We start from the raw sequence: 20,377 nt of genomic DNA, 5'->3' as shown, positions 1-20,377 counted from the left end.
AATAGAGATTTGGGAATCAGCATTCAGTTGGAAAGTAAAACTCAGAGTTGTTAGGATTGTAGAGGAATAAAACAGAATAGAATAAGAGAAAAGATGGGCAAACAATGAAGCTCTGATTACCACCAACTTTTAAAAGGTGGAGAGAAAGGATAAGGAGTCCATGAGAAGGAATAGCAGACAGAGGGCCAGGAAAAACGTTAGGAGAAAAAAAGTGTCATGGAAACCAAGGAGGTACAAGTTTCAACACAGCACTAGTTATCAACAGAATGAATACAGCATTCAGGACAGTTCCAGTTTCTATGTATTTAGATATAATTCCTAATTTTGTTGTTAATAAGGGAATAATATTATCTGCTAAGGATTTGAGTGGTGAATTTCAGGAAGCATTAGAGAAAAATGGTGGTTGTTTCTTTTGGAAAAGGAAGAAAGAACTAACTGGAAAAGACGAAAGCATAATTGGGAGGTGTTGAGGCTATGTTGTAGGATTTTCTGCAATCTCTGTGTGTTACTCTGCTTTGCATTGCTATAAAGGAATGCCTGAGGCTGGGTAATTTATAAAGAAATGAGTTTTATTTGGCTCACAATTCTGCAGGCTGTACAAGCATGGTACCAGCATCTTCTTGGCTTCTGGTGAGGCTTCAGGAAGCTTTTACATATGGTGAAAGGCAAAGGGAGAGCAAGCATATCATATGGTGAGAGAGGAAGCCAGAAAGAGGGGAACGAGGCACCAAACTGCTTTAAATGTCTATCTTTTGTGGAGCTACTAAAGCAAGAATTCACTCATTTCTATGGAGAGGGCACCAAGCAATTTATGAGGGCTACACCTCCATGACCCAAACACTTCCCACTAGGCCCTACCTTCAATATTGGGGATCACATTTCAACATGAGATTGGGAGGCAACAAACATCCAAACTGTATTATTCCACTCCTGGTCCCCCAAATCTCATGTCCTTCTCATATTGCAAAATACAATCATGCCTTCCCAACAGTTCTCAAAAGTCTTAACTCATCCCAGTGCTAACTCAAAGTTTCAAAGTCCAAAGTCTCATCCAAGACTGAGACTCAAGGCAAACCAATTTATAATAGCTACAAAGAAAAAAAAAATACAGTACCTGGAAGAGTGCAGTGGCTCACACCTGTAATCCGAGCACTTTGGGAGAACAAGACAGGTGGATTGCCCGAGCTAAGGAATTCGAGACAAGCTTGGGCAACATGGTGAAACCCCGTCTCTACTAAAAATACAAAAAATTAGCTGGGCATGGTGGTGCATGCCTGTAATCCCAGCTACTCAAGAGGCTGAAGCTGGAGAACTGCTTGAACCCAAGAGGTGGAGGTTGCAGTGGCCCAAGATCATCCCACTGCACTCCAGCCTGGATAACAGAGCAAGACTCTGTCTAAAAAAAAAAAAAAAAAAAATACAGTCCCTAGGAATATATTTAACCAAGGAATTGAAAGATCTCTACAAGAAAACTATGAAACACTGAAGAAAGAAATTGTGGATGACACAAATAAATAGAAAAACATCCCATGCCCATGGATAAGAAGAATTAATATCGATAAAATGACCATACTGTCCAAAGCAATCTACAGATTCCATGCAAACCCTATAAAATATCAACATCATTTTTCACAGAATTAGAAAAAGCAATCCTAAAATTATATAGAACAAAAAAAGAACTCAAGTAGCCAATGCAATAACTAAGCAAAAAGAACAAAGCTGGAAGCATCTTAAATTATATTATAAGGTTATAGTAACCAAAATAGCATGGCACTGTTATAAAATTAGGCACATAGGTCAATGAAACAGAATAGAAAACCCAGAAATAAAGCCACATATTTGCAGCCACCTGATCTTTGGCAAAGTCAACAAGAACATGCAATGGGGAAAAGATACTTCTTTCAGTAAATGGTGGTGGGAAAATTGGATTGCCACATGCAGAAGAATGAAACTGGACCCCTACCTCTCACCATATACAAAAAACAACTAAGGAAGACTTAAAGACGTAAAAATAAGACCTGAGGCCAGGCACGGTGGCTCACACCTATAATCCCAGAACTTTGGGAGGCTCAGGTGGGTGGATCACAAAGTCAAGAGTTCAAGACCAGCCTGACCAACATAGAGAAACCCTGTCTCTACTAAATATACAAAATTAGCTGGGCATGGTGGCGCATGCCTGTAATCCCAGCTACTCGGGAGGCTGAGGCAGGAGAATTGCTTGAACCTCGGAGGCAGAGGTTGTGGTGAGCCAAGATTATACCATTGCACTCCAGCCTGGGCAACAAGAGCAAAACTCCGTCTCAAAAAAAAAAAAAAAAAAAAACAGAAAGGTAAAAAGAACTGTGTCATTTCATCCAGCAGCTTCACTTCTAGCTATCTACCCAAAGGAAAGGAATCACTATATAAAAAAGATAATTGCACTCATATGTTTATCACAACACCATTCACAGTAGCAAAGATATGGAATTGACCTACGTGTCTATCAATGGATGATTGGATAAAGAAAATGTGGTATATATACACAATGGAATACTATCTTCAACCATAAAAAATAGATAAAGTCATGTCTTTTGCAGCAACATAGATGGAACTGGAGGCCGCTATCTTAATTGAAACAGATGCAGAAAGGCAAATACCACATGTTCTCACTCATAAGAGAGAGCTAAATATTATGTACACATGAATGTAGAGAAAGGAATGATAGACAATGGAGACTCAGGGGTGAGGAGGTAGGAAGGGGATGGATGATGAAAAATTACCTAATGAGCACAGTGTACATTATTCAGGTGACAGAAACCTTAACAGCCCTGACTCAACCACTAATGCAGTCTAGGTATGTTACAAAATTACACTTTTACCCCATAAATTTATACAAAAAAAAAGAGTGTCTATCTGAAACAAAATATAAAGAAATTGATGTTGGAAAGGCTAAGTGATTTATACTTAGCCACACAGTGACACAACTAGAATTAGAACTAAGCCCCGAACGTGATGGCCCTCTTGCATGGCTGTTCCTTCTAGACTCTGACACCTTTATAGTTAGTACCATAATACATCCCCACTTAAAGGAACAGGCATGTGAACACTGTCTTTTCCCAAGTTGGCCACAGAAGGGTATGATCCAAGGCCATGGCCCTAGACCAGGTTGGGACACCTCCCTGCCCAACAGGATTACACACACACACACACACACACACACACACACACACACACACACAGAGTAAGGCTTGTTTGGACAGAACAGTGTTGATAGCTAGTGGAAGGCTAAGGGCAGGGCTGCTGTTTACAGTTGTGCAGGATGTCCACTGAGCAACCCATGGGGGAGCCATTCACATTGCAGGTGTTATAGGCTGTGTATTTTCATGACAGCTTTCTGGCACATTAAAAGTCCCTTGAAGAGGAGATACGTTTTTCTATCTCACATGAAGTCTCCATATGGGCTGGGGAGGGACGAGACCTGCAAGAACAGGAATGAGATAGATATGGTAGGGTAGGATCAGTGAAAGAACCAAATTGATGTAGGAAATGGCCAGACCCGGGCATAACCATCAAGGCTGAGGTTAGTTCCAGAGAGGGGTCAGAAGTGTCTGGTGAGTGAATGAGATGAAGAAAGGGAGACAACAAATGAAGCCAATTTTCTGAAAAGTTGGCTTGTGAATGGTTGCAAAGAATCAAATAGTGGCTGGAAAAGTAGCTGCCATCAAGGGAAGATCTTTGTTTTGGTTTTAAGGATGGAATATAGTAATGCTTAATTGTATGATGATAGGAATATCAAGGAAACAGAAATCAATAATGCAGAAAGAGACAATGGAGAGACTGAAACTAAAGTCCACAAGAATGTGAAAAAGACAAAACAGAAGAGGCAAGGAAGGGGAGACAGCAGCTTCATAGATAGAGTGAATGTTGAGGGACTTCCCTCTTACCTGATATTTCATCTTGCTTGTGAATCATGAGAACCATAGCTGTCCACAGATATTTAGTGAACAAATCCACTAAATAAAAATGTCTGTGGAAAGATGTATATCCAATCAAGGCAGAATAAGTACAAAAACACAGTGCATCATCCTCTGAGGAGTTGGAGGAGAAAATTAGGATAAAATTGTGAAGGATCCTCAGTCAACATACTTTTTTCTTTTAAACTTTCAGGTGGTTTTTGCTCTTACAGATTTTGTGATAGAAAATCTCGGGAAACAGTTTGTAGAGACACCACCTGTGGACCTGGCTACCCTGTATCAGGACATGTCATTCAACACTCCCCTGGTATTCATCTTAAGCACAGGCTCAGATCCCATGGGTGCATTTCAGAGGTTTGCCCGGGAAAGTGGATATTCAGAACGGTAAGGTCATGTTGTGCAGTTTTAATACTGCTTATGCATATGAACATCTCTTTGTTAAAACTTGCCTTTGTTCTTCCCCTTACAGAGCACAAATTCTTATATTCAGGTATCTCTTACTAAATAAATTAAGATATGTTAATAGTTAGCTATGGTTAAAATAGGGTCAAAAATCATAAAAGTAGCTGTAAATTTTATTTAAGCAAAGGAGAAATTGCTTAAAATGTTGAAGTATAATAATCTAGTGGAATAATGATTGAAATTTGTTTGGTATTTAACACAAGATTTTAACATAACAAAAAAGGTACTGAAGCTTACTCTTTATAATCAAATGTACAAAAAACGAGCTCTTTATGTCCTATTATTAATCTCATCTTTCTCATGAGTCTTCACTTTGCTGGGTAATAGGGACAAGGGGGCTATTTAAACTTGCCCATTTACATTATATTCTTCTGATTTAAATGTCTCCTTTACAGTAAGCTGATTTGGTTTTTTTTTTCTTCTTCTTCTTTTTTGATGAAAGTTCAGTCTTCCTAACTCCCCTTTCTATCCCTAATCCTCTCCAAGATGGTATCCAGGTGGGCAGAAAAGTACACAGACCACACAATGGCAGAGGAGAATAGGGGTCTTAGATCCACGAGCTCTGATGGGTTCCTGCATGGAGTGGCTGGACTGGCCTTGTCTTTGGACTGAGAATTAATGATGGGTTCCATTTCTTCATTTGGAGTTCATGTTCTGTATTAGTTAGAAGTCTCCAGAGATAGAGAAATAATAAGGTGTGTGTGTGTGTGTGTGAGAAATTGCAAGATTTGCAGTCAACAACTGAAAACTTAGGACCACTTATGTGTAGTTCCAGTCTTAGTCCAAAAGCCTGAGAGCCAAGAGAGCTGAGGGTATAAGTACCAGTCCAAAATTCAGCAGGCTTGAGACACAAGAGCCAGTGTTTCAGTCTGAGTCTAAAGGTCAGAAAAACTCGATGTCCCTGCTTAATAGTCAGGCAGGAGAAGTTCTTTCTTATTCAGCCCTTTTGTTCTATTCGGGTCTTCAATTGATTAGCTAAGTTCCTCTCACTCAGGAAGGGCAATTTGTTTTACTCCATCTATTAATTTAAATGCTACTCTCACCCAGAAACACCCTTACAGACACATCCTGAATAATGTGTGACCAAATATGTAAATATCTCATGCCTTGTACAAGTTGACACATAAGATAAATCATCAAATGATCCTAAACATTTGCCTTCGGTTCTGAAATCTCAACAAAGTGTTACTGTAGACTTATTAAGAGTTTCTGTGAATCAGTAAGAAAAAGAAAACAACCCAATAGAAATAAAGACAAAAAATACAGAGAATTCTCAGAAAAGGAAAATTAAATGCCTAATAAGCATATGAAAATATGTCCAACCTTACTAGTAATTTGGAAACAACAAATTAAAACCATGAAAAGATGCCATTTCACACCTATCCAATTGGCAAAATGGTGGCAAAGATATGGAGCTATGGAAACAATTCATGTTGCAAGAGGAGTAAAAAATAGGCAAAAATTATTTGGCAGTATATATCACAGTCAAAGAGGGCATCTTCAATATCTCAACAATTCACTACTGAATTTCCGTCCTAGAGAAAAAACATCTGTTATATGTATACAAGAAGCCATGTTCAATCACATTTTCTTCATAATTTCAACTCTTAGACCCATGTGGTATTTGGTTTTCTGTTCCTACATTAATTCATTTAAGATAATGGCCTCCACTGCATCCATGTTGCTGCAGAGAACATATCATTTTCTTTTATGTCTGCATGGCATTCCATGGTGTATATATACATTTTTTTATCCACTCTACTGTTGATGAGTACATACCTACGTTGATTCCATATTGTTGCTATTGTGAATAGTATCAAGAACATTTACAGAAGCACTGTTTGTAATAACAAAAGTTGGAAATAACCTAAATTTTCATCTAGAAAATGAGTATATAGATTGATATATTCATAAAATGTTATGTAATACACTATAGCCATGAAAATGAATATACTAGAATAATGTCTATCAATATGACTACATCACACAAACTAATATTGAGCAAAAATATATATATTTCAGGAGAACTAAATATTTAAGAAGTAGGATAAAATGTGCAAAATTATAACACATACAGATAATTGCATGTATTATTTAGGACTTCATATTTTTTTAAATAAAAGTGTTAAGAAAGGTAGAGAAATTATATGAAATCCAGAATAGAAGTGACCTTGTGAGTAGAGGTTAGGTCATGAAAGAGAAGTAATCAGGGAGAGGTAGACCGCAAGCTGAGATCATGTAGATAATGTTTTATTTCTTAAGCTGGGTTGTGGATACATGGATACACAGTGTATTAACTTTATCACTTTTGTGACTCTGAAGTATTTCATAATTTTTAAAGTAAAGGTATAATTGAAGATGACACTTAGAAAATTAGGAAGGTTATTAAACACTAGCCAATGTGTGCTAATTTCTTGATACATTCAGGAGGAAAGAAGAAGTATAGAATCACTATATTCCCTTAGGAAAATTAGTGGTTTAATGTATGTGTTAAAATTTTAGGGAAAAACACTAAAGTGATCAATGATCTGTAGCCTCCAAGCAAGCAGAGGAGAAAAAGAATATATAGTCCAATATTTCAATTCAGAAGTAGATAGGAATAAAGAAAATCAAAGATGAGGTATAGCAAACCAAAAAATCAAACTAGAGAGTAGAAATTAATGCAAATACATAAATAGCTATAAATATCTCACCTAAGAACAAATAAAAGTGACCAAGTTAGATTTCAAAAACAATTTTTAGTTATATCCTACTTAGAAACCACATATACAATATAAAAACAATACAGGAAGGTAGAAAATAAAGAAATTCAAAAGATATGCCATGCAAATACTAACGGAAAGCTAGTAATAGTTCCAATGTATATCACAGAGTTTGAAGCAAAAAAATTATTAAGGATGAAAAGAAAAACTACATGATATACAGGACAGTCTATGAAGAAGAGACACCAATCGTGAAATTGTACACAACTAACAACAGATCTTGAACTATATAAAGCAAAAACTGGAGAAATTTATGCAAGAAGAAATTGATAAATCAACATTAATATGGAAAATTTTAACACATCTGAAACTGTCATACAGCACACAAAAGTTGCAAAACTGGTAAAAATATTCAGACAGTGAAATTAAGAACTTTGATTTCTACACTTAACAAATATAACAAATGCAAGATTTTCAAGTATGCATGGAACATTTACAAAAATTAGCCATGTGTTTAGAGAGACACATATTTCTAAAAGAAGACAGATGTTTTCTCTGACCACAATAAAAATCTTCAGAAATCTATCTTAAAACATTATTTTTAAACATTTTGGGAAACAAAAACATGCACTTGTGTACATCCATGTGTTAAAGAGAAAACATAATGGGAATTTTCCATAAGTGGAAGTAGATGATAAAAACAATATTACATATAAAAACCTGTAGGGTATAGTAATGTAGCACTTAGAGTTAAATTTATGCATATTTGTGGACTTCTCATTCCAGTAATAACAAACTAAGAACTCAGATCAATATTTTCACTAAGAACACTTAGAAACCATAGATAAAATATTTAAGGAAATGTATGTTTTAAGGTCTGGAGAATTAATAAAATGATGAAGAATATTTAGGAGGAATGGAAAACCTAGAGCAATGAGCCCAGTGCTCATGGCCATTTTTTCCCTAGAGGCACCAGAGGAGGAGGCTAAGGGGCTGCAAAGCTGAGCAGAATTTTTGATTCCTTCAAAGGACAAAGGGGACAAAATAAGAACCCAGAGCCCACTAAGTAAGAGGGGAGGCCAGTAAACCCCCCTTACATTGTTTGCACTCAGAGGAGATTTATCAAAACAAATAATGCCAGGTAAGAAATAAATGGTTTGTTGAAGAGGTTAAGATGATCCCTGATTACTAGTATCTCTGGATGCCTGCCAGAAAACATAAATCTTATCTGGGGGAGCAGAAAAGTTTAACTGCACAAGAAAATATAACTGTATATATAAGAAGGCCAGACTACATCCTTAAAAACCAAGAAAAACAATATATATTAGAAATAGAGCACAGAGTATCCTGATAATGGATACATGACATTAATTTTAAGATAACATTTAAAATGTACAAGGAAATAAAAAAATTGAGAAAATTGATAGAGAATTTTAATTACTTAAAATAAAATTCTAGAATTTAAAAATATAACTGAGCCAGGCACAGTGGCCTATGCCTGTAATCTCAGCACTTTGGGAGGCTGATGTAGGAGGATCACTTGAGACCAGCCTGGACAACATAGTAAGAACCTATCTTTACAAAAATATTAGCCAGGTGGAGTGATGCACACCTGTAGTCCCAGCTACTCAGGAGGCTGAGACAACAGGATCACTTGAGCACAAGAAGTTGAGACTGCAGTAAGCCATATTCACACCACTGCACTCCAGCCTGAGTGACAGAGTGAGATCCTGTTTTAAAAAAAAGTATACACACACACACACACACATATATATATTCATAATAAGTGTGTGCATATTTATGTGTAACTGAAAGTAAGAATTCAATTTATCAGTTTGGTGAATTGAAAGCATGAAGAGACAAAACAATGAAAAAGATGGAAGAGAAGATAAGAGACAGAGATACAATAACAAGATCTAATAAAGTGTAACTTGAGTCCCAGGAGAGAAGAGTGCAGAATATTTTAATAAACAATGGCTAAGAATTTTCCAAAACAAAAGACATCAATCCACAAATTATATTAACTCTACTAAAGTCTCCTAAATGCCAAGAATAATAAATGCAAGGAAAATTATCTACCTAGACCCATTACAGTGAATTGTGGGGGGAAAAAAGAACATATTAAAAACAAATTAACTTCAAAGATGCCATTGACTGTTTTCTCTGCAGAAATAATGAGATATGGAAGACATATATTCTAAGTGCGGAAAGCAAATTACTGTCAAAACTTCTTTTAAAACTGAAGTCAACATTAAGCCTTTTTCAGACAAAGAAGAAATTGAAAATGAAAACCCAAAATTAAACTAAGCAGAATAATGGTGGAAATACATCAAAACTTGTGAGATGCTCCTAAAGCCAGAATTTGAGGGAAATTTATAGGCTTAAATATATATGTTATACTTTTAAAACTCTAAAACTTAGTAGTTAAATTCTACTAGAATTTAAAAAATAAAAGTAAGAGCAAAAATTAATGACTTAGGAAACATACAATAGACAAGATCCAAAGGACCAGAAGTTGATTTTTCAAGCTTAGTAAAACTAATAAATTCCTGCTGAAACTGATGAAATAAATAGAGTCTAAAAAATTTTATCAAAATGAATAAGAAAATATCATTACAGATCAGCAGACATTAAAATGACTATATTTTAAAAAAATCTTGCCAGTGAATTTGAAAATTTTAATGAAATTTAACACTTCCTCAAAAAATATAACTTTTAACAACTGATAAGCATAAATAGCATGTCTAAATAGTCCAATAATTATAAAAGAAATTTATTATTAAAAACCTTCCCACAATAAAAGCATAAAAAATCAAAAACTTCAAGATAATTATAATAAAGATAGGTAAGATGTCACCACAGAAAAGTATATAATATTACTGAAGGAAGTCAAAAAGACCTAAATAAATGGATGGATATGCCATGTTTATTAATTGGAAGACTCAATATTGTAAAGATATCAGTTCTCCTCAAGTTGATCTATATATTCAATGCCACTAAATCAAAATACCATTTGGTGTTTTGGGTGGAAATTGACAAGATACTTGTAAAACTTACGTATAAACACAAGAACCAAGAATAACCAAGACAGGTGTTATATCGGCAAACAATGGCAAAGTAGAAATGCCAAAAATCTATCTCTACACATGTAAGGAAAATGAATGTGCTCCAGTTAAGAGTAGGCCAAGACAGATAACTGGGCCAGTGTGACTCAGCGAGTTTGGCGCAGACACACAACTCTACTTGTTATATAACCTGTTTTTGTAAGCTCATACTTGGCTCTGAGCCACTATTGTCTGTAAAAGGTACAACTGCCCTGCTGATGCTGCACATATGGTTCACGCCCAGAGAGAGAGAGTGGAACTGCTGACCCTGTAAGGGAGAGCCATGCGGACAGCAGGAGCCATGGAGCCAGCCAATGAGAAGGGCTGCAGCCAGAGCAGGCAACCAATATAAAGATAGAGCAGAGCGGAGCCAGAGAATAAAAGCCATATTTCACCTGCCTGTGGCCCCCCAAGTGTTCTTTCACCTATCCGTCAGCCATCCACCCACTCCCCTTGGACCTCAGCATGGGCTGGAACCTGACACTTGGCATGACAACACAAAAATAACAGTCTGGCAAAAACTGTCAGAATCAACTTTATCAAAACTCTGGAAAATAACTGAAGGTTTACAGCAACCAAGTGAATGCTTAATAAAGAAAAGGCAACTGAATCTAGGCAGGAGAGCTTTGTGGCATTTTAACTTACCCCAACCCACATTCTCTAGCTTAGCAGTAGACTTAAAGAGAGTACACCTGCATACCTGGTGTGAGTTCCTGGTGCCATAGTGAACAGAAAAGATCTTGTTCTTGGGGGATTGTAGTTATTTATTCTGGCCTGTCTGGTAGCTCTTTGAAGGACTAGCTCACAGGTCTTACTTTTATTTAATCTAACTAAGAATGCTCCAGGAGAGAGGTACTACCCTGGAAGATTTTGTCAAAATTATTTAAAGGCACATGTATAAGCCACTGTCTCCTAGCCCAAGGGATAACAGTTGAGGCAACTAGCAGACAAAGCAGAAAGCCTGGGAGGAAAGGTGAGAGAAAGATGCTTTGGGAAATAAAGGCTTTGAAAATCTCCCACATATTTTTGGGAATCCAGAAGTCCACACTCATGTTCAAGATTGAGTGTATGCTCAAAAAAGACAGGAAAAGGAACTAAGCTCTAACCTCTGGCCAATCTCAAGTTGGGCCCAACCAGGAAGTGAAGGTGAATGAAGACTTGCAAACTGCCCAACTGAGTGTTGAAGTCATACCCCAAGGCACACTCAGAGCCCATCTGCAAAATCTGGGAAATTTTTGTTGTTGTTGTTTCAGACATTTAATGAAATTTTTGTTGAATTACTAGCTGAACACTAAACTAATCAAATAGAGACATACAACAAAAAATACTGACCTTACAAAATTAGTTCACAAAAGTCATTAAACCTAAGACAGCAACAAAAAACACTGGGAAGTGGAGACAGTCTAATTTCCAGAGTTTTGGCATTATAATATTCTAAATGTCTGCTTTTCAACAACAGCAACAAAAAATACAAAGCATCCAAAGAAATAAGAAATTATGACCCATTCAAAAACAATAAAAACTGACCCTGATGGATACCAGACATTGGGCTTACTAGACAAAAACTTTAAATCAATTATTTAAAATATGCTCATATAGTTAAAGGAGACATGAACCAAGAACTAAAGGAAAACAGGAGAATGATGCCTCACCAAAATAGAGAATATCAATGGGATAGAATTTATTAAAAGGAACGAAGTAGAAATTCTGGAGATAAAAAGTACAATAATTAAAATGAAAAATATACAAAAGAGATACAACAATAGATGTTGAAAAATGGAAGAAAGAACCATGAACATGAAGCTAGGTCCATTGAGATTACTCAGTTTGATGAGCAGAAAGACAAAAATACAAACAGAACCTGCCAAGTATAGTGGCTCACAACTGTAACCCCAACACTGTAGGATACCAAGGTGGAAGGATCATGTGAAGCCAGAAGTTGCAGACCAGCCTAGGCAAGAAGGCAAGACACTGCCTCTACAAAAAATAATAACTAGCCTGACATGGTGGCATGTGCCTGTAGTCCCAGCTACTTGGGAGGCTGAGGCAAGAAGATCACTTAAGCCCAGGAGTTTGAGGCCTCAGTGACCTACAATTTTACCACTGCACTGTAGCCTATGTGGCAGAGCAAGATCTAGTTTCAAAAAAAAAAAAAAAAAAGAGACAGAGAACCTAAGAGACCTGAGAGATACCATCAACCATACCAATATACACTAATGGAAATCTGAGGAGACAAGAGAGTGGGAGAAAGAAAGAATATTTGAAGAAATAATGGCCCATACTTGCCAAATTGATGGAAGATACAAATCTACACATCCAAAGACCTTAACGAATTCTAAGTAGGAAACTCAAAGAGAGCTATACTATGACACATTATAATCAAACTATCAAAAAACAAGACAAAGAAATAATCCTGAAAGCAGCAAAAGAGAAATGAATTTTCACAGATAAGAGATTCTCATTAAAATTAAAGGCTGATTCTCAACAGAAACCATGGTGCCAGAAGGAATATGCTATTCAAAGTGCTCAGGGGGAAAGAGAGACTGTTAACCAAGAATTCTATATCTGGCAAAATAATTTTTCAAAAATAAAGAAAAATTTAAAATATTCCCAGGTAAACAAAAATTGAAAAGGTCTGTCACTAGTAGAACTGCCTTGCAAGAAATACTAAAAGGGGTTGTTCAGACTAAAATGAAAGAACACTAGACAGCAACTTGAATTGACACAAAGAAATACATAACCCAAGTGAGGGTAACTACATAGATAAATATATGTCACTAAGAATATATTTTTGGTTTATAATTCCTCTTTTCATTTTGTATATAATTAAAAAGGCAAAAGCCTAAAACAATAATTTCAAATATATGCTGATGGTAACATAATGTATAAAAATGTAGTTTGTAACACAATAACAACACAAGAGAGGGCAGAGCTATGTAGTAGCAAATTTTGTATACAATTGAAACTAAATTGGTATTATTTCAAATTTTAATTTTTATAAATTCAGATGTTAATTGTAATCCATGACATGATCACTATGAAAACAACTAAAACTATATACAATATAGTAAAAGAACAGAGAATTAAAATCAATATCTAACACAAAGAAGGCAATGATGGAGGAGTTGAGGAACAAAAAGGATATGACATGTAAAAAAAAACAAAATGATAGAAGTAAATTCTTCCTTATTAGTAGTTATGTTAAATGCAAATGAATTAAAGTCTCCAATTTAAAGACAGAGATTGGAAGAATGGATTTAAAACACACACAGACACACACACACACACAATTCAATTACATGCTGCCTCCAAGAGATTCACATTAGATCCAACCAGTAACTAAAAGAGCTGAAGTGGCTATGATAATATCAAAAAATATATGTACTTCAAGACAAAAGTTGTTACAAAAGACAAAGCAGGATATACTTTAATGATGTCAATCATCAAAAAGACATAACAGTTGTAAATACCTATGCACCTAACAACCAAGTCCCAAAATATATAAAATAAAAACTGACAGAATTGAGGGCAGAAATAGTTCAAAGATAACAGTTGGAAATTTCAGTGTCCCACCTTTAATAATGGATAGAACAATTATGAAAAATAAATAAGTAGACTTCAACAACACTAAAACTAATTTTAATAGATCTGACAGACATATACAGAACACTGTACCCAACAATATCAGAATAAACATTCTTCTCAAGTACACACAGAACATTCTCCTGGATAGTTTATATGTCAGGCCACAAAACAAGTCTCAATAAACTTAAAAAGATTGAGCCATAAAAAGCATATTTTCAAACAGAGAAAAAAACTAGAGATAAATAACAGAAGGAAATATGGCTAATTCACAAATATATGGAAATTAAATGATACACTTTTAAGAAATCACAAGGCAAATTAGAAAATACTTTATTCACTTTTTAAAACTTCAACTTTTACTTGAGACTTAGGTTTTTTAACGTGTATGTTGCATATTGCTGAGGTTTGGGTACAAATGATCCTGTCACTCAAGTAGTGTGCATCATACCCAATGGTTAGTTTTTCAACATTCTCCTCCTCCCCTATCTAGTAGTCTCCAGTGTCCACTTTTCCAATCTTTACATCCATGTGTACCCAATGTTTAGCTTCCCCTATAAATGAGAACATGTGGTATTTGGTTTTCTATTTCTGTGTTAATTTAGTTATAATAATGACCTCCAGCTGCATCGATGTTGCAGCAAAGGGCATGATTTTATTACTCTTTGTGGCTGCATCATATTCCATGGTTTATATTTTCTTTATCCAATTCACCATTATGAGAGAATCTAGATTGATTGAATATCTTTTCTAATATGAATACCGCAAGTGCATATGTCTTCCTTAGTGGAACAATGGATTTTCTTTAGGATATATACCCATTAATGGGAACAGTGTGAGTTGAACGGTAATTCTGTTTTAAGTTCTTTCATAAATCTCCAAACTGCTTTCCCAAGTGGCTGAATTAGTTTACATTGTAAGCTAATGTAGTTTATACACCAACAGTGTGTAAGTGTTCCCTTTTCTATGCACCCTCACCAGCTTATCTTAATTTTTGACTTTTTTATAATAGCCATTCTGATTGGTGTGAAATGGTATCTCACTGTGGTTTTTATTTTCATTTCTCTGATGACTAGTGATGTTGAGCATTTTTATATGCTTTTGGACACCTGAATGTCTTCTTTTGAGAATTGTCTATTCATATCTTTTGTCCACTTTTTAATGAAGTTGTTTTTTGCTTGTTGAATTAAGTTCCTTATAGATTCTGAATATTAGATTTGCTTCAGATACATATTTTCTCCCATTCTGTAGGTTGTGTTTACCCTGTTGATAGTTTCTTTTCCTGAACAGAAGGTCTTTCACTTAATTTGGTCCCATGTATCAATTTTTGTTTTTGTTGCAATTGCTTTGGAGGACTTAATCATAAATTGTTTTTCAAGGCTGATGTCTAAAATGATATTTCCTGGATTATCTTCTAAGATTTTTATAGTTTGAGGTCTTACATTTAAATCTTTAATCCATCTGGAGTTAATTTTGTTATGTAGTGAAACGTAAGAGTCCAGTTTCATTCTTCTGCATATAGCTAGTCAGCTGTCCTATCCCAACATGATTGATTAAATAGAAAATCTTTTCCCCATTGCTTATTAATGTCAACTTTGTCAAAGATGAGATGACTATAGGTGTGCAGCTTTATTTCTGAGGTCTTTATTCTGTTCTATTGGTCTATGTGTCTGTTTTTGTATCAGTACCATGCTGCTTTGGTTACTGTAGCCTTATAGTATGGTTTGGAGTTGGGTAATGTAATGCCCCAGCTTTGTTCTTTTTGTTCAGGATTGCTTTGGCCATTTCAATTCTTTTTTGGTTATATATGAATTTTAGAATAGTTTTGCAATGATATGGGTAGTTTGATAGGAATAGTGTTGAATGTGTATATTACTTTGGGCAGTATGGTCATTTTAACAGTATTGATTCTTCAAGGGAATGAGCATGGAATGCTTTTCCATTTGTTTGTGTCATTTATTATTTCTTCTGGTAGTATTTTGTATTCCTCCTTGTAAAGATCTTTCAACTCCTTGGTTAGATGTATTATTCTTTTTGTGGCTGTTGTAAATGGCATTGCTTTCTTGATTTGGCTCTCAGTTTAAATATTATTGTTGTACAGAAATGCTATTTATTTTTGTACATTGGTTTTGTATCCTGAAACTTACTGAAGATGTTTATTAGTTTTCTAGTTACAGAATCAAATGGTTGGAGAAGAAAGGTAGTATGAGTTCTTATTTTCCTATTTGGATGCCTTCTATTTCTTTCTCTTGCCTGATTGCTTTAGCTATGATTTCTAGTACTATGTTGAAAAGGAGTGGTGAGAGTACGAATCCTTGTCTTGTTCCAGTTCTCAAGGGGAATGGTTCCAGCTTTTGCCCATTCAGTATGATGTGGCTGTGGGTTTGTCATAGAAGATTGAGTCACATTTACTAATTTGTGTATTTTGAACCAGCGTTGCATCCCAGAATGAGACCTACTTGGTCATGGTGAATTAACTTTTTTATATGCTGCTGGATTCACTTTTCTAGTATTTTGTTGAGAATTTTTGCATCTATGTTCATCAGGGATATTGGCCTGAAGTTTTTATTTTTGTTGTGTCTGTGCCAGATATTGGGTATATAACACAGGGTAAGCATCCATCTGGCTCAAGGGGCAACTGCAGCATGTGCAGCATTGGCAGTGGTACCTCAGAGGTGGTAGAACTATTTCACAGTAACCAGTTGAGGACTACACAAGATTGGTACCATCCAGCATCAGGATATAGCTGTAGGATTTTATAAGCCATTCCTATTTCTAACTTCAGGAATAGATATTTTTCCCAGTCCATCTTAAAATATTGCTGCTTTAATCACAGATCAGATAAAAAAGACAACATGCACAACCTCCAACTAAAATCCTGTTGTAGCCTAGACAGTGAAATGATATGACATCAGAAGACTTTAAAATCGCAGCTCTTTTTGGATCTCACAAAGTGTATCTGCACTCTTATTCAAACAGGTCTCTTCCAAAGGAATCAGAGTCACCTTCACAAGGTCTGAGATTCCATTCTGTCCCAAAATGCAAGGAACACTAAGGAAGACATCATCATTTATTCCATAGAGACCCTTAATCATCGTAGAAATTGGGTGCACCCCCCCTAAGATTCTTCATTATACTCTCTGCCAAATCTGCCACAGAGTCCAGTGGCCCAGGATGTGTAGCGTTTGAGTTTGATTACCTTGTATGCACTCTCAACCACCTACTTGTGAAACTCTTTCCACTGTTCCTTGTCTGTATCAGTCCCTAAATCAGGATACAGAGTCTTCAGGGAGACACCAGCAACGTTCACTCCACTCCATACAGGCACACTAGAATCTCCATGTTCCCCAAGGACCCACCCATGACAGCTTAATGGGTGAACTCCCAGCCTTTCCCCATCAGGTAACGGAATTGGACTGAATCCAGATTGCAACCACTTCCAGTAACATAGTTTTGGGGAAAGCCACTTATCTTCCAAGCCACATAGGTCAAGATATCTACTGGATTTGAAACAATAAGCAACTTGCTGTTCAGACTGTATTTTACATTAAGAATGATGAAATTAAAGATGTTCACATTACGCTAGACCAAATTAAGATGGCTTTCTCCCTCTTGCTGTTGTGCCCTAGCCCAATGACCAGCTTGGAGTTTATAGTCTTTCCCAGAAACAATCTTCAGTGTTCTAAGGAAAAGGCTGCCATGTTGGAGATCCATCATCTCTCCCTTCAATTTATCTTCCATGGCATCAACAAGAGCAAGTTCATCTGCCAAGTCCTTCATGGACTTGTTGGCATGGCACAGGTTGGGATGTGCCAACCCCAACAGCTGTAATCTTATTCTGGGGGATCTGTTCTTCCTTTAGAAGATTATGAATCAGCTGATCCTTGAGAGTTGCCATATTGGACTTGAAACCAAAAAGAATTGGGAATGCACATCAGGCAGGCATCGGGGTGCACAGCAGTGAAATCCGGACTCGTGGCAACAGCTCCAGCACCTGGTTTTATTAATTCTTTGTAATGGATTTGGGGGTCTCAATTTCATTTAGTTCTGCTCTGATTTTTATCCCTATTCCTTTTCTTCTGCTAACTTGAAGAGTTGTTTGCTCTTGTTTTTCTAGTTCCTCTAATTGCAATGTTAGATGGTGAATCTAATTCTCAGTGTAGGCATTTAGCTCTATAAATTTTTTTTTTTTTTTTTTTTGGAGACAAGGTCTTACTCTGTTGCCCAGGCTGTACTGTAGTGGTGTGATCATGGCTCACTGCTGCCTCAACCTCCCCAGGCTCAGGAGATCCTCCCTTCTCTACCTCCTGGGTAGCCAGGACTGCAGGCACATACCTCCATGCTTGGTTAATTTTTGTATTTTTTGTAGAGATAGGGTTTTGCCAGGTTGCCCAGGATGATCTCAAACAGTTTAAGTGCCCTCCACCTCAGCCTCCCAAAGTGCTGGGATTACAGGCCCTGCACCCAGACACACTGTAAACTATTAACACTGCTTTTGCTGCATCCCAGAGATTTCAGTATATTGTTTCTCTCCTTTCATTTATTTCAAAGAGGTGTTTTATTTCTGCCTTAATTTGTTGTTTACCCAAAAGACATTCAGAAGAAAGTTGTTTAGTTTCCATCTTAATTGTGTGGTTTTGAGAGATCTTGGTATTGATTTCTATTTTAATTCCACTGGTGTCTGAGAATATGCTTGGTATGATTTTGATCTTTTTGAATCTATCAACTCTATTATGGCTGAGCATGTGGTTGATCTTAGACTATGTTCCATATGCAGATGAGAAAACTGTATACTCTGTGGTTGATGGGTGGAGTATTCTATAGCTATCTCTTAGGTCCAATTAATTAAGTGTCTAATTTATGTCCAGAATTTTTTTTTAGTTTTCTGCCTCAATGTCTAACACTGTCCGTGGGATGTTGAAGTCTCCCACTATTAGGATGTGGCTTTCCAAATCTTTTCCAGGTCTTGAAGTAGTTGTCTTATGAATCTGAATGTTCCAATGTTGGATGCGTCTATATTTAGGATAGTTAAGTCTTTTTGTTGAATTCAATCCATTACCATTATGTAATGCCTTTCTTTGTTCTTTTTTACTGTTGTCAATTTAGTCTTATTTCTACAATATAAGAATAGTCACCCCCTTCTCTCTTGTTTTCCTTTTGCATGATAGATCTTTCTCTATCCCTTTACTTTGAGTCTATGGATTTTGTTACATGAGAAATGGGTCTCTTGAAGATAGCAGATGGTTGGGTTTTATTTTTTTTTATCCAACTTGCTACTCTGTGCCGCTTAAATGGGGTGTTTAGACCACTTATATCCAAGGTTAATATTGATATGTAAGGTTTTGATCCTGTTGTGATGTTTTTAGCTGGTTGCTTTGTAGTCTTGATTGTGTAGTTGCTTTATAGAGTCTATGGGCTCTGGACTTAAGTGTGTCTTTGTGGTAGCAGGTATCACTCCTGCATTTCTGTGTTTAGAGCTCTCTTATGAATCTTTTGTAATGCTGGTCTAATTGCAAGGAATTGCCTTAGGAATTGCTTATCTGGAAAAGGTTTTATTTCTCCTTTGCTTATGAAACTTAGTCTGATAGGATAAGAAATTGTTGGCTGGAATTTCTTTTCTTTAGGAATGCTGAATATAGGTCTCTTATCTCTTGTGGCTTGTAATGTTTTTGCTGAAAAGTCTGCTCTTAGCCTGATGGGATGACCTTTGTAAGTGATCTGGCTTTTCCTTGAGCTGCCTTTAAGAATTTTTTTTTCATATTGATCATGGAAAGTCTGACAACTATGTGTCTTGGGGATGGTCATCTTATATAGTATCTCCCAGGGTTTCTCTGAATTTCTTGAAATTGCATGTCCCTCTCTAGCAATATTGGGGAAACTTTCATGGACTATATTCTCAAATATGTCACCCAAGTTGTTTACCTTTTCTCCTCTTTCAGGAATGCCAGTATGGCATAGGTTTTATGTCTTTGCATAATCTCATATTTCTCGTAGGCTTTGTTCATTTTTTAAATTCTTTTTTCTTTATTTTTGCCTAACTGGGTTGTTTTGAGGGAACAGTCTTTGAGCTCTGAAATTCTTTTTCTGACTTGGCCTAGTATGTTGTTAAGGCTTCCAGTTGTATTTTGAAATTCCAGTAGTGAATTTTTCAATTCCAAGTGTTCAGTTTTGTTTCTTCTTCATATAGCTATGTCATCTTTCAACTCTTGGATCATTTTACTGGCTTCTTTGGACTGGATTTCAACTTTCTCTTGGATCTCATTGAGCTTCCTTGTCATCTAGATTCTGAATTTTATGTCTGTCATTTCAGACATTTCAATCTGGTAGGATCCATTGCGATCTTTTTTTTTTTTTTTTTTTTTTGAGACAGAATCTCACTCTGTTGCCCAGGCTAGAGTGCTAGAGTACAATGGCACGGTCTCGGCTCACTGCAACCTCCACCTCCTGAGTTCAAATGAGTCTCCTGCCTCAGCCTCCTGAGTAGGTGGGATTACAGGCACTTGCCACCATCCCCAGCTAATTTTTGTATTTCTTAAGTAGAGACGGGTTTCACCATGTTGGAAACACTGGTCTC

At 36.3% G+C, this 20,377-nt stretch overlaps 2 pseudogenes; one reads left to right on the top strand and one right to left on the bottom strand.

The window, feature by feature from the left end:
• LOC110568659 (dynein axonemal heavy chain 6-like) overlaps positions 1–20,377 on the top strand; it is a 322,799-nt pseudogene that overhangs the window by 259,043 nt on the left and 43,379 nt on the right.
• Positions 16,725–17,740, bottom strand: LOC135275604 (L-lactate dehydrogenase A chain-like; annotated as a pseudogene).

This window comes from Aotus nancymaae, unplaced genomic scaffold (genome assembly GCF_030222135.1).
Source record: "Aotus nancymaae isolate 86718 unplaced genomic scaffold, 86718_ANA_hifiasm-v0.15.2.pri h1tg000017l, whole genome shotgun sequence".
NCBI classification, from domain to species: Eukaryota; Metazoa; Chordata; class Mammalia; order Primates; family Aotidae; genus Aotus; species Aotus nancymaae.
Note: the sequence above shows the minus strand (reverse complement) of the source record. Positions and strands in the feature narration are given on the sequence as shown.